This window comes from Rhinatrema bivittatum, chromosome 2 (assembly GCF_901001135.1).
Source record: "Rhinatrema bivittatum chromosome 2, aRhiBiv1.1, whole genome shotgun sequence".
Lineage (NCBI taxonomy): Eukaryota > Metazoa > Chordata > Amphibia > Gymnophiona > Rhinatrematidae > Rhinatrema > Rhinatrema bivittatum.
This window is the reverse complement of record NC_042616.1, coordinates 813,140,193-813,156,430: the sequence shown is the minus strand read 5'-3', so window position 1 is coordinate 813,156,430 and position 16,238 is coordinate 813,140,193. Positions and strand designations below refer to the sequence as shown.

General features: G+C 42.7%; 1 protein-coding gene across 2 annotated transcripts in view; it reads right to left on the bottom strand.

The window, feature by feature from the left end:
• The window catches only part of GPT (glutamic--pyruvic transaminase), a 152,828-nt gene that overhangs the window by 96,905 nt on the left and 39,685 nt on the right, over window positions 1-16,238 (bottom strand). The gene's annotated exons all lie outside the window — the stretch shown is intronic.

The following is a 16,238-nucleotide window of genomic DNA, read 5'->3' as shown; positions in this document are numbered from 1 at the left end:
ACTACTATTAAACTTTTATATAGCAGGTCCTGGTATTACTAATGCTTCTATTAAACATTTATATAGCAAGTCCCTGTATTACTACAACAACTATTAAATATTTATATAGCAAGTCCCAATATAATTAATATTAATATTAAATATTTATATTGCAAGTCCCTATAGTAGTACTACTACTAGTATTACTAATGCTTCTATTAAACATTTATATAGCAAGTCCCAGTATTACTACTACTACAACAATTATTAAATATTTATATAGAAAGTCCCGATATTACTACTTCTACTACTATTAAACATGTATATACCGTAGCAAGTCCCGATATTACTATTACTAATATTAAATATTTATATAGCAAGTCCCTATAGAACTACTACCACTACTATTAAGCATTAATGTAGCAAGTCCCGATATTACTACTATTAAATATTTATATAGCAAGTCCCTATAGTACTACTACTACTACTACTAAACATTAATATAGCAAGTTCCAATATTACTACTATTACTACTATTAAACATTTATATAGCAAGTCCCGATATTACTACTACAACTATTAAACATTTATATAGCAAGTCCTGGTATTACTAATATTAGTATTAAACATTTATATAGCAAGTCCCGCTATTACTACTACTATTAAATATTTATATAGCAAGTCCTGAAACTACTACTACTATTAAACATTTATATAGCAAGGCCTGATATTACTACTACTATTAAACATTTTTATAGTAAGTCCCAGAGTGAAGGCCAACACTAATACTTCGGTATAGAAAAAAAAACAAATAAATACTACTACTACTATGATTAAATATTCATATAGCAAGTCCCAATATTACTACTACTATTAAATATTTATATGGCAAGTCCCAGTACTACTACTAGTACTACTACCATTAAACATTTATATAGCAAGTCCCATTATTACACTAATGCTATTAAATATTTATATAGCAAGTCCCGGTATTACTACTTCTACTACCACTAGTTCTACTATTAAACAGTTAGATATCAAGCTCTGGTATTACTACTATTACCACTATTAAATATTTATATAGCAGGTCCTGATATTACTACTACTACTACTACTACTACTACTACTATTAAACAGTTATATAGCAAGTCCAGGTTTTACTACTATTACTAGTATTAAAGTTATATAGCAAGTCGTGGTAATACTACTACTACTACCACTAAACATTTATATAACACATCTTGGTTTTACTACTACTAATATTAAACATGTATATAGCAAGTCCCACATCTTGAATACTGTGTACAATTCTGGTCGCCACATCTCAAAAAAGATATAGTTGCGATGGCGAAGGTACAGAGAAGGGCGACCAAAATGATAAAGGGGATGGGACTGCTCCCCTATGAGGAAAGGCTGAAGAGGTTAGGGCTGTTCAATTTGGAGAAGAGATGGCTGAGGGGGGATATGATAGAGGTGTTTAAAATCATGAGAGTTCTTGAACGAGTAGATGTGAATCAGTTATTTACACTTTCGGATAATAGAAGGACTAGGCGGCACTCCATGAAGTTAGCAAATAGCACATTTAAACTTAATCAGAGAAAAATCTTTTTCATTCAACACACATGTAAGCTCTGGAATTTGTTGCCAGAGGATGTGGTTACAGCAGTTAGTATAACTGGGTTTAAGAAAGGTTTGGATAAGTTCCTAGAGGAAAAATCCATAAACTGATATTACAGTAATTAATAAGCAATAGTAGCTTGTGATTTATCTAATGTTTGGGTGCTTGCCAGGTACTTGTGACTTGGATTGGCCACTGTTGGAAACAGGATACTGGGCTTGGTATGACCCAGTATGGCATATCTTATGTTCTTATGAAGAATTTCCGTACTGGCTATATCATCAAAGGTTTCCCAAGTATGAACGGAAGGAATATTTGGTACAGTTGAAGAAATGTGTTGATAATATTTTGAATCTTTTGTTGAAAATGATTTTTAAAAGAATCACATAGTTCTAGAGAAGAGGTGGCTTTGGGGTAATTGCAGGTAGAATTATGTTGCCTGGTCAATGCTTTAACGGTATTAAAAAGAACATTGGGATTATTGTTCGCTTGGTGGATACGATTTGAGCAGTAAGAATTTTTGGCGGTATTCACTGAAGTACAATATATAGATAATTCAGTATGAAAAAGGTTCAAGTTATGGTGGGTCTTGTGTTTCTTCCAAGCATTTTCCTGTTTATGAAGTTTTCTTTTTGTAAAGCCAGCGTATATAAATACTAGGGAGCATATGAGGTTCTAATACGAGAAAGTTTTTAGACCGGAGCAATCGTATTCATTGTTTGGACTAACACTGTATTCCATCTGCTAATCATGTCATCATTGCAAGTATTAGGCGCCTCTTGTATCCAGGGCCTGTTTAAATAGGGCCGTCGCCCCAATATGATGTCACCAGGGTGCAGGCACAGAAGCAAGAGCAGGCAGGCATTGGCAAGTTAAATGTAAGACATTGATAAGTCAGGCTAAGAGAGAATTTGAAAAGAAGTTGGCTGTAGAGGCCAAAACTCACAGTAAAAACCTTTTAAAATATATCCGAAGCAGAAAGCCTGTGAGGGAGTCAGTTGGACTGTTACATGATCGAGGGGTTAAAGGGGGAGTTAGAGAAGATAAGGCCATCGCGGAAAGATTAAACAATTTCTTTCCTTTGGTGTTTACTGAAGAGGATGTTGGGGAGGTACCCGTACTGGAGAAGGTTTTCATGGGTAATGATTCAGATGGACTGAATCAAATCACGGTGAACCTAGAAGATGTGGTAGGCCTGATTGACAAACTGAAGAGTAGTAAATCACCTGGACCGGATGGTATACACCCAAGGGGGTTCTGAAGGAACTAAAAAATGAAATTTCAGACCTATTTCAATTAATTTGTACCCTATCATTAAAATCATCTGATGTACCTGAAGATTGGAAGATGGCCAATGAATCCCTGATATTTAAAAAGGGATCCAGGGATGATCCAGGAAACTATACACCAGTGAGCCTGACTTCAGTGCTGGGAAAAATCATAGAAACTGTTGTAAAGAATAAAATCACAAAACATTTAGATAGACATGGGTTGATGGGTCACAGCTTACATGGATTTATCCAAGGGAAATCTTGCCTCATAAATCTACATTTTTTTGAAAGAGTGAATAAACATGTGGACAAAGATGAACTGGGAGATGTGGTGTATTTGGATTTTCAGAAGGCGTTTGACAAAGTCCTGCATGAGAGGCTTCTAAGAAAACTAAAAGGTCATGGGATAGGACGCAATGTCATTTTGTGGATTGCTGTTTCGTGTGCCAGTCGCAGCAGACCCGCGGCTCGGTCCCCTCACCTCTCTCAAGTAAATCCAGTGCCTGGTCCCTTGTCTACGGAAGCAATAGGCCACCGGCTCCGCCCTTGGGCCGCCCCTGTTGCTTCCGGCTCCTCGTTCCTGTGTTCCTGATCCTCGCTGACTCCTGTTCCTAGTTTCCTCGTTTCTGTGTTCCTATTCTCCAACCTACCCTCGGATTGCTTCCTCGGACCTCGACCTCTGCTTTGCCTGACCACATCGTTGACTCTCTCCAAGCCCGGACCTCTGCTTTGCCTGACCACGTTGTTGACTCTCTACAAGCCTGGACCTCTGCTATGCCTGACCACATCGTTGACTCTCTCCAAGCCCGGACCTCTGCATTGCCTGACTCCTTCGTTGCCTCTCTCCAGACCCAGACCTCTGCATTGCCTGACTACTCCATTGCCTCTCTCCAGACCCAGACCTCTGCATTGCCTGACTACTCTGTTGCCTCTCTCCAGACCCAGACCTCTGCATTGCTTGAGTACATTTGACTATCTCCTCGCTCAGACCTCAGCCTTGCTTGCCACTGCTTCTAGATTGCCGCGAGCCCTGACCCAAGCCTGCCCTACAATGCCTCTTCAGTCTACGTCCTTAACTTGGCCTACTCAGGCTTCGGCCTGCTCTTGCTCGGGGGCCCTCTTTCTGACTCTTGTTCCTTTGGCGCCCAGGTTTCCGGGACTCCGCCTCGTCCAGTACAGACTCTTCCATACCTCTGTTGCTGCCTCTGGGCTGACCTCGATCCTTCTATTGACGATGACATATGGAGGCCCATCTAAACTCAGCCGGCCCCGGTACCCAAAGGCTCAATCCGCAGGGAACGAGGGCTGGTATTGATGAAGCGCCAGCCGGCCTTCGTCCATCAGCCCACTCTGCCTGCAGACTGTGGGGACCCGTAGGATCCTTCCTACGGGTTGCATCAACTCCACCTCGGCCCAAGGGTCCACCTCTGGCGCAACATTGCAAGTTGGTTAAAAGACAGGAAACAGAAAGTAGGATTAAATGGTCAATTTTCTCAGTGGAAAAGGGTAAACAGTGGAGTGCCTCAGGGATCTGTACTTGGACCAGTGCTTTTTAATATATTTATAAATGATCTGGAAAGGGGCACAACAAGTGAGGTTATCAAATTTGCGGATGACACAAAATTATGCAGAGTAGTTATATCTCAAGCAGACTGTGATAAATTACAGGAGGACCTGGAAGATTGGGCTTCTAAATGGCAGATGAAATTTAATGTGGATAAGTGCAAGGTGATGAATATAGGGAAAAATAACCCTTGCTGTAGTTACACAATGTTAGGTTCTACCTTAGGAGTTACCATCCAGGAAAGAGATCAATGCATAATAGTGGATAATATATTGAAATCGTTGGCTCAGTGTGCTGTGGTAATCAAAAAAGCAAACAGAATGTTAGGAATTATTAGAAAGGGAATGTGAATAAAACGTAGGATGTCATAATGCCTCTGTATTGCTCCATGGTGAGGACACACCTTAAATACTGTGTACAATTCTGATCACTGCATCTCAAAAAGGATATAGCTGCACTGGAGAAAGTGCAGAGAAGGGCAACCAAAATGATAAGGGGCATGGAACGGCTGTTCTATGAGGAAAGGCTAAAGAGGTTAGGACTGTTCAGCTTGGAGAAGAGATGGCTGAGAGGGCATATGATAGAGGTCTATAAAATTATGAAAGGACTTGAACAAGTTAATGTAAATTGGTTATTTACTCTCTCAGATAATAGAAGGATCAAAGGGCACTCCATGAAGATAGCAAGTAGTTCTTTTGAAAAAAATCGTAAAAATTATTTTTCACTCAGTGCATAGTTAAGCTCTGGAATTCATTGCCAGAGGATGTAGTTACAGCAGTTAGTGTAACTGGGTTTAAAAAAGGTTTGGATAAGTTCCTAGAGGAAAAATCCATAAACTGCTATTACAGTAATTAATAAGCAATAGTAGCTTGTGATTTATCTAATGGTTGAGTACTTGCCAGGTACTTGTGACTTGGATTGGCCAATGTTGGAAACAGGATACTGGGCTTGATGGATCCTTGGTCTGACCCAGTATGGCATATCTTATGTTCATATGTTGTTTTAAAAGACCTTCATAATAGGCACCACTGGCTTATAGGGCTGGTTCATACCATGAATATATACATCATTTGGACTGAGGAAAATCTCACAAAGATGAAATTTTGTACTATCTTATCTCGCCCTAGCTTGATGGCACCCTATTATAGAGTCCATCAAGCTAGGGTGAGAGAACATAGTAGAAATGGCATCTTTGTGAGACTTTCCTTTCTCTCTCTCTCTACAAGATGTGAGAATAGGACTGCACTGCCAATGTGAAGTGGTATGTTATCATGTGGTAATTTTAAACACACCCCTATTGCTTATCGCAGTTGTTGTCCACGCATTAATAACGCATTTTGATGAATCTAGGGATTAGCTTGTCACATCATCTCAAGGTAGTAATAGTGGTACGACAAACATATCATACCACCATTGCTACCTAACAGCATTCTGAGACAACTCGACAAGCTATGTACCTTGTTTTATTTACACAAAAATATACAAGAAATATATAATTAAGACTATAATTCTGTCCAGTTTTGGGGGAATTGGGTACCCGGGATCCAGCCTCACAAGATCAATGGAGACTCCCAGCACACTTGTCTAATGACCCAGCCTTTCCAGCTTATTTGAGAAAGAAATGGCAGGATTTCATGATGTTTAATGCACAACACTCTAATCAACCTGTGCTACTGTGGGAAACCACAAAAACAGTTATCAGAGGGGATATTATTAGTTATGCCAGTCACAAGCGATGGAAGGCGGATGAGGATATTCATTCTCTTGAAAAACAAATGAAGGCTCTCAAGCGCAGAATTAACATTAACGGTGAAGAAGGCCTCATTCCCCAATACAAGGCGACTCAAATGGCTCTTAATAATCTCTTACATGAACAAGCTCATAGGGCTTTAAGGCATAGACAATTCACATTTTTTCAATTTGGAAACAAGGCGGGCCGTCTCCTTACATGCCTCTTAAAAGCGAAGGAAACCTCGAAATTTATAGCCAACCGGCGGTCTCCTAATGGGGACATAAAATCCACCTCTTCTGATATTGCACAACTATTCTCTGAATATTACCACACCTTGTAGTCTGGGGAACAGGTTGAGGAGATAGACATTGAGGAGTTTTTATGAAAATTAACACTAACTACTTTAACTGAAGTGCAACGAACATTCTTAAACCGTCCTGTTGAGATCCAAGAGGTCCTGGAGGCTATAAGCTCATTGAAACATAATAAAGATCCAGGGCCCGATGGGATGACAGCGCTTTTTTATAAATCCCTAGCACAGGATATAGCCCCTATATTACAATCCCTATTTGAGGCTATGGCCACTCTTGGTACGATGCCCGCTACTTTAAGGTCCGCAACTATTGTGGTTCTCCCCAAACCGGGACGTGACCCTTTGGTACCCTCATCCTATCGTCCAATTTCGCTATTGAATTTGGATATTAAATTATATGCAAAACTAATAGCCAATAGGCTTCAACCTATTATGCCCATGCTCATTTCCCCGGACCAAGTTGGTTTTGTGGCAGGAAGAAGGTTGGCAGTAAATTTACATAAAGTTCAAGCCGCCTTAGAGAATTGTGCTATTTCCTCTCTCACAGATCCCCTGCTGGTAACCTGTGATGCGGAAAAAGCCTTTGATAGGGTCGCGTGGCCCTTTCTCAAACAGGTGCTTTCCAAAATGGGATTTTCTGGGAGAATATTTGAATATATTACTTTCTCTACTCCAATCCTACGGCGAGGGTACTGGTCAATGGTTTACTTTCCGAAGAGTTTCACTTGGGACGGGGCACGCATCAGGAATGTCCACTTTCTCCCTTGCTATTCATCTTGACAGTGGAGCCCCTTATTCGGAAACTACATGACACACAGACAGTGACGGGGATCCCGGTAGGAAATCAAACTTATAAAACGCTCCTATTTGCAGACGATATTCTTCTCCTTTTAACTAATGCCCGAATTGCGCTCCCTGAGGCCTTGAAAATGTTTTCTAAGTATCAATCTCTTTCTGGGTTCAAGCTAAATCTTGATAAAACTGAAGCCCTTGATTTGATGGGCGTGATGTCCTCCACTTGGCCATCTTTTCCGGTGAAATGGGCAGATTCTACCATTACATATTTAGGGGCTCATATCCACCCAAACCCAGATAAATGGTATGCTTTAATCGTCTCGCCATCAATAGATAAAGCTAATCACACTCTAGCTGGCGAGCCTTACCCCTTTCTCTTCAAGGCAGAATAGCAGTCACTAAGACGGTAATTGCTCCTAGATTCATTTACTTACTTTCCATGATCTCATGCCTTCTATGGACTAAAGATAACCGTAAACTGCAAAAAGAGGTGCGGAACCCTGCTTAGCTTATACCACTCTGTCCGCCCCATGGGTTCATGAAGGCTTTGGCCTTCCTGATTGTATGATATACTCCAGGGCGGCTAACCTTCACTTTCTGGAGGATTGGATTCTTGGAACTTCACAGCATACAGATGCTCAGTTGATTCATGCTCTTTGTGCGCCAATGGACCCGAGCTATGTTTTGCATTCTCCTCCTAGCGAGCTTGTAGGACCCCAGCTACAATTTGGTTTGGTGAGAACCATTCGGAAAAGCTGGGTTTATACCCGCAAATTATTACAATTACCAGTCCATGTGTCAACACACTATACTCTGTCTTGTGTTTTCAAAAACACATAATTTTTCAAAAACACATAATTTTAACATTTCAGCTAGCTGGCCACTCAAAGATTTTTTAGATCCCACCACGGGAAAATTCCACTCTTTTGCAAAGTGCCAGGAACAACTAGGGTTGCAGCCACGACATTTCTTATTGTATGGTAACTTGCGAGCAGCATATTCTGCCTTGATGAAGGGGACTACTGGCTCTATTGACTCTCCCCAATATTCTGACCTGATTGCCAGCTTTGTTGCCAAAACTGCCAATTTGTCTTGTATGTACTCCTATTATTGTTCTGTACAGGTTTATAAAGTCTTTCCTTCTCTACTTCCCAAATGGACGCGAGATTGCGATGAAGACTTGACTGTCCGATTGCTTAAATTCGCCTACGCATCTATTTCAAAGATGACCAATAATGTTACTCTTCGTGAACTCCAACAACGTATATTTCATAGAACTGTCTTTTCTCCGGCTAGAGCAAAGAAAATGGGCCTTATATCAGCAGATACCTGTCTGAAATGTGATCAACCACAGGTTTCCCTAATCTACTGTCTGTGGACCTGCACAGCAATCCAAGCATTTTGGGAAGATATCCGCATGTACCTCTCTTCACTTCTGAGCTCCGAAGTCCGATGGTCCTGCTCATTTTGTATCCTGAACAATGAAGTGGGAGATACTAGTAACTCTGTTGATAATGTTCTACTTATGTCAAAAGTGTGTCTTATCGCCAAAAAATGTATTATGCTATGCTGGATAGAACCCACTCCTCCAACAAGTCGTCAATGGTCTACTTTCATGACTGAGCTGTATCAGCTGGAATATGGATCCCTGTATTTACATTTCACTCCTGGCAAGAAGAGACTCTTCAGGGACATCTGGCAGGTATATTACGATGCACTCCAGCCCTCTATTAAGGCAATTTCGCCACTTGAAGCGTAAAAAATGTGACGGATAGCAACCTGATCCTCCTGTTGAGTAGTGAGGTTCATTCTTGATAGTCTGTATTCACCTGAGATTCTCTGTATGGGGAGGGTGGGGAATTGATGATCGGAGGGGAAGGGAAGGTGTTTTAGGTTGGGTGTAAAATGTTAAAACTTGTTGAGATATTACTCTGCTTTCTATGTTTGAACATAGCATGTTATTTTATTGTTGCCTCAATAAAAGATACTTAAAAAAAAAAAAAAAAAAAAGACTGTATAATTTCATGGTATGAACTGGACCTATGATTAAAGAGAAGGCAATGAAGGTTCTTGTCCTATAAGCCGGTAGGAACTATTATGAAGGTCTTTTAAAAGACTCCTGGTATTTCATTTACAGAGGGTTTTTTTGCTTGTTGACTAGGCAGATACCCATGCCAGAAGGTGATGATTCAGAGAAGCTGAGAAAAAGCTCAGTGAACCTGAAAGATGTAATAGGTCAAATTGACAAACTAAAGAGTAGCAAATCACTGGACCAGATGGTATACATTTCAGAGTGCTGAAAGAACTGAAAAAAGAAATTGCAGATCTGCTATTAGTAATTTGTAAACTATTATTAAAATCAGCAATAATACCTGAAGATTGGAGGGTTGCCAATGTAACATTAGCTTTTAAAGAGGGTTCCAAGGGTTCCAAGGGTGATACAGGGAACTTCAGACTGGTGAGCCTGACATCAGTGCCAGGAAAAAACATTTGAAACTATTATAAAAAAAACCAAAATTGCTGAACTTATAGATAGGCATCAGTTAATGGGACAAAACCAACATGGATTTAGTCAAGGGAAGTCTTGTCTCACAAATCTGCTACATTTTTTTTGATGGCGTGAACAAACATGTGGCTAAAGGTGAGCCAATTGATAAAGTGTATTTGGATTTCCAGAAAACATTTGATAAAGTCCTTCATGAGAGACTTCTTAGGAAATTAAAAAGTCATGGGATGGGGGCAGTGCCCTATTGTGGACTGCCAACTGGTTAAAAGATAGAAAACAGAGAGAAGTGTTAAGTGGTAAATGTTTTCAATGGAGAAAGGTGAATAGTGGAGCGCCCCAGGGATGTGTTCTGGGACCACTGTTTAACATATTCATAAATGATCTAAATATGGGAACAACTAGTTAGGTGATCACATTTCCTGAAGATTGAATAATTTTCTAAGTTGATAAATCACAAAAGGGTTGTGAGAAATTGCAAGAAGACCTTGCAAGCCTGGGAGGCGGGGCATACAAATGGCAGATGGCATTTAATGTGGATAAGTGCATGTGCCTACAGTACCTAAATGCAATCCACTTTAAAGTGACTGAAAAGCAGAATATAAAATAAATAAATAAATAGGGAAGAGTAACCCAAATTATAGCTACACAATGCAAGGTTCCACATTAGGAGTCACCACTCAGGAAAAGGATCCATGTGTCATCACTGAAAATACGTTGAAATCTTCTGCTCAGTGTGCAGCAGCAGCAGCCAAGAAAGCAAATAGAATGCTGGGGATTATTAGGAAAGGAATGGAGAATAACACAGAGAATATCATAATGTCTCTGTATCACTCCATGGTGCATCCTCATCTTGTGTTCATATATCATACACAAACAGAATGCTGGGGATTATTAGGAAAGGAATGGAGAATAACACAGAGAATATCATAATGCCTCTGTATCACTCCATGGTGCAACCTCATCTTGTGTTCATATATCATACACAAACAGAATGCTGGGGATTATTAGGAAAGGAATGGGGAATAAAACAGAGAATATCATAATGCCTCTGTATCACTCCATGGTGCATCCTCATCTTGTGTTCATATATCATACACAAACAGAATGCTGGGGATTATTAGGAAAGGAATGGAGAATAACACAGAGAATATCATAATGCCTCTGTATCACTCCATGGTGCAACCTCATCTTGTGTTCATATATCATACACAAACAGAATGCTGGGGATTATTAGGAAAGGAATGGAGAATAACACAGAGAATATCATAATGCTTCTGTATCACTCCATGGTGCGACCTCATCTTGTGTTCATATATCATACACAAACAGAATGCTAGGGATTATTAGGAAAGGAATGGAGAATAAAACAGAGAATATCATAATGCCTCAGTATCACTCCATGGTGCATCCTCATCTTGTGTTCATATATCATACACAAACAGAATGCTGGGGATTATTAGGAAAGGAATGGAGAATAAAACAGAGGATATCATAATGCCTCTGTATCACTCCATGGTGCATCCTCATCTTGTGTTCATATATCATACACAAACAGAATGCTGGGATTAGGAAAGGAATGGAGAATAACACAGAGAATATCATAATGCCTCTGTATCACTCCATGGTGAGACCGCACCTTGAATACTGTGTACAATTCTGGTCACCACATCTCAAGAAAGATAAAGCAGAATTAGAGAAGGTACAGAGAAGGGTGACCAAAATGATAAAGGAGATAGAACAATTCCCCTGTGAGGAAAGCCTAAAGAGGTTAGGACTCTTCAGCTTGGAGAAGAGACGGGTGAGGAGAGATATGTTAGAAGCCTATAAAATAATGAGTGGAATGGAACGAGTAAACGTTAAGCAGTTGTTTATGCTTTCAAAAATTACAAAGACCAGGGGACACACAATGAAGCTACTAGACAAATATGAAAAAATGTTTTTTTTTTACTCAACGCATAATTAAGCTTTGGAATTTGTTGCCAGAGGATGTGGTGAAAGCTGTTAGTGTAACTGCTTTTGAAAAAAGGTTTGGACAAGTTCCTGCAGGAAAAGTCCACTAACCATTATTAAGGTAGAGTTGCAGAAATTCACTGCTTATTCTCGGGGTAAGCAGCTTGGGATCCTACTCAGGTGCTTGTGACCTGGCTTGGCCACTGCTGGAAACAGGATACTGGGCTTGGTGGAGCCTTGGTCTGACCCAGTATGGCAAGGGGGTGAGATACCGTGTGAGAAGCTCTGCACACTTGCCTGACTCACTTTTCCCGGCTGTTCTCTAATGTGCTAGCATAACAAAGAAGCATTTCTGGTCAGGAAACTTTTTGCACAGCTCCTCTGTCTCCCTCACCCAGCACAATGCGTTCCAGAAAACAATACAGGGGGGGTGGATTGGCCAGTGCAGCGATGTGATTGGCTCCCTCCTCCTAGGGACTCCAGTAACAGCGGATCAGTGCAGGAAGAGCTCCCTCCGCTGGCAGAACAGCTGCATGGAACGCCGGCCCCCACAGCTGGGCTGATGCGGCTTTGCAGAAGCGAGCAGGAGCTGCAGGTGTTCAGCAGGATCTGACAGGGCACCCCCACCCTACAGAGTTAGGAAAGGTTCAAGACCCTCATCAGCCCCCCCCCCCTGCCCGCTGGCTGCGTTTGCTGCTCTGCCAGGCCTGCTATTAGCCCCCCCCCCCCCTTCCATGCTTTGAGATGTAATTCTGCTGTCACTTAGGGGAAGCGGGAACTGCGGGTGCCCCCTCCCCCCCCCCCGGTTATGCGCTGGGCAGCAGATTCAGGACCCAGAGGATAAAAGAGCCGCGGCCGGGACCGCAAGGCGAAGGTCACGAAACCTTTTCATCATCCCGCTCACCGAGCAGAGAACTCGTGCAATCCGTGAGAATAAATAAATAAAGGAGAGGCTGGCCCCCTTCCCCGGATTTAGCTGCGTTACAGCAGGGCTGCTACGTTGTTTGATGAAGATTACCGAAGCACTCTCTGGGCAGGCCGCATGCGCACGTGCTGCCCCGGTTTTACTGCTCCTTTCAGTCCCTGCTTCTCCTTTTTGCGCTGTCGCTGCCTTCGTTTTTAATCCCCCCCCCCCCTGATAGAATAATACCCCATACTGGCAATGAGGGGGGGGGGGGAGCCGTCCGTCGCTAGCCATTTTAATCAGGGTCCATGCCCCCCCCCCATCTGCTGACTCAGAAGCAGAGAGAGGTTCTGGCCCCCTTCCCCCCCTTCAGTCCCGGACCTGGGACTTAAAACAAAGGGGGAAAGGGTTTTGCAATGGCAGCTGAGCTCCAGGGGTCATCAGGGCGGTTTAATATAAGATCAAAGGCAGAGAGAAGACACAGGAAGGTCAGAGTCCTGCAAGAGGAGCACCAGCTCTGCCAAAACGCGGAGCATCTCAGGGGAAGGAGCTATAGTCAGGTTAGGGAAGCAATTCACAGAGAGAGGACAAGGCCACCGGTATGGGGGTTTAAAATGATGTTGGGCAAACAGATTGGGCTCCGAAAAGTTTGCAGGAGTCTCAGAGGGCAGCAGTATCTAGAAAGGCTGAGGAGCCAGGGAAGGCGGCCAGGACAGCAAGGGCCAGGGCAGCGAAGCAAGGTGACAAGGCTTCATCCAAGGTCGTCAGGGAAAGGGAGACGTGGAAGGACGGGATTATAAAACAGGAATGTGGGGAGAAACTCTAAGCAAATACTTTTCTTTGCCCTTCACTGACGGAGGGAGGGGAGAAGGATCAGAGAGGTAGAAGCCCCATCATTTCTGTGTAAGCTTGTGAACCTGAGAGTGGACAAAGCCACGGAAGGCAGATGGGATACATCCCAGGACATTAAAGGAGCTCAGAGAGGTTTTTGGCAGCTCCGCCGACACATCTGGGGACGGGAGAGCTTCTCTAGGGCTGGAGAAGGGCAGATGTTGTCCCTCTTCATGGAATTTGGGTTTTGCCTGTGACATAGTACAGAGTCGCTTTTGCTTTCTAGCTTTGATGAAATTCGCCAGGGTTTTGATTCTGGCGCAAAATATTATCTTGTTTGATTGGCTACATGGTCTGCGTTCGACACGCTTAATCAGGAATTATTACTCAGACCCCTGGAAGCGTGGGGGTCTTCGGTTCTTTCCTGCATTTCTTCATCTCTTGCTCCTCGGCAGTACCCAGTGAGGATTGGGATGGCTTTTCTGCATTATACCCCTCGCCCTTACTACAGGGGCTCCTCGGGGGTTCTTCTCGTTCTCCAATCCTTTTCAGTGCTTACCTGGCCTCCCCCCCCCTTTGTTCGGTTCTTTCTGAATTGGACATAGCCTTCAGATTATCTGCTGACGATATACAGGGTTTTCCCCCCCCCCTATTTCTTCCTTTTCCTAAGCACTGGAAAAATTATCAAGGTGTACGAGAAAGATTTATTGTATTTAGATTAAGGAATGGCTGCAGATCAGCAGATTAGCTCTTGATGTTGCAAAAACAGAAACTGTGCTCTTATCATCCTGAAAGCAGGGAATTTGGATATCGCTATTGACTCTTCTCTATCTATGCCTTCTCAGACCGACAGGTTAGTGCAGTCCTCTTATTACAAAGCCGTGGCTTAGTCAGCCCGATTTCCCTACTGCTGCTCAGCCTTTGCTACTATTATCGTCGGACTACAGTAATGTCCTGTTTTTAGGTCTTCCAAATTCTCATTTCCAGGTGCTTCAGCTAATTCAAAGTCTGCAGCGCGCCTTATTCCCACATCTCCATTGCAAAATCATATTACACCAGTTGCGGGCGGTTTGCACTGGCTCCCTGTCAGCTGGCGTGTAAAGTTTAAAACGCTGATTTGGGTTTTTGAGGTCATACAGGAGCGTGCCCCAGCCTGCTTGACTTCAGCAATTTGGAAATATCAACCAACTCGGTGCCTCTGTTCCTCTTCACAACATTGACTGGCGCTCCCGTCATTTAAGCAGGTGCATTTATCCGAATACAAGAAACGTATTTTTGTACAAAGCAGGCCCCTCCTTATGGAATAGCCTCCCCGAGGGCCTCAGAACTGAATCTGATTTACTCTGGAAAGCTCACGTTCTCTCTCTGGCTTTTGCTGATTGTTTCTCTTAGCCCTTGCTTGGGTCTTTTGACTGTTTTTTTTTTGTTGAGGGGTGGTTTGTATTTACTAAGGTCATTTGCTGTATTGTTGTTAATGTACTGGTATTTTATTGACTATGTTTGTTTGTTGTAATCCGCTGAGACTGGAGGATCGGCGGAATATCCGTGTTTTGGTTTTTTTAAATAAGTCGGTTTTCACAACTGGGACCATGGTGGTTGGCTACTAGAGGGCCCAGCCCTGATTCAGAGGGTTTGCTGAGCCATTCTGCCCCAGGGGTCAGGTATAAAGGATGGACCAGGAGGAGGAAGTGGCCGAAAAAGCTGGGAAGGATCCTCCCCAGGAAATGTGACCAGTGAAGAAGGGTTGACTCTTCTCCCCCCACCCTTTAGAGACTGAAAGCGTGAAGGAAAGAAACCCAGAGATGGCTGTGAGGTGAAGACCAGAAGGGACAGAGAGTTTATGCTTAACTTGTCTCCAAGCAGCGAGGGAACTGATGGTGTATGCTTAGTGCTCAGACAGTGCCAGCTTGTTAGTTTCTGTTTTATTTCTTCGCTACTTTACTATTTTATTTACACTTTATTGCACGTTCTATCTGAGAATAGCTCTGAGTGAGGAACATGTCCAATTCACACCCAAAACACAGGCAGCAATCAAAAATCAACACTAATTAACACCCCCCAGCTATAAAAATAATCCACAATCAAAGGTCAACCAATCTAATGGCCCCCAATAAGGAGAAACGAATGATGAAACCTGACTATCATTCATTTAGTGCCAAGGAAGAACCTCAGATCCAACTGGCGCTAAATCCAAGCTTTGAGGGTTTTCCTTTCCAGAAAGTCCAATAATTCATCTCTAAACGTAGCTCCACCAGGACCAGGTTCCAGAATGACTCTCCAGGACGCAAAAGCCTTCTGCCTCATGGAGGAGAACTTTACTTCTGAAAGACCAGGGAACTATGAGTAGGGCAAGCTGCAAGGACCGGAGTAATCTAGAGGGCCAGCAGGCTACCAGCAAATCTGCCGAATCCTTTGAGACACCCCGATGCTCATCCTTGAACACCAAACACCAAAAACCCTTTGTTCTTCAAGCCACCAACATGCCACTGAGCAAGCAGAGGAGTTACGTGATCTGATACCTTCGTTCCCAACAACCACCTCGCTGCAGTATTCTACACCACTCGTAGACGTCTAATAGCTGTACTTGTAAACTCCTGGTACATACTGTGCAAAAATCTAATCTATTTAAAATAAGAACGTGAAGAGCAATAGCAAGATCATTTGCCAGCAAAAATGCTTGAATACAACTGTAAGGAGTTTGGTACAGTGGGCCCTTAGTGCTGTGGTGTGGTTGGCGCAACCTACCAGGTAAAGCCTGACAGGCCCAAGCTGACA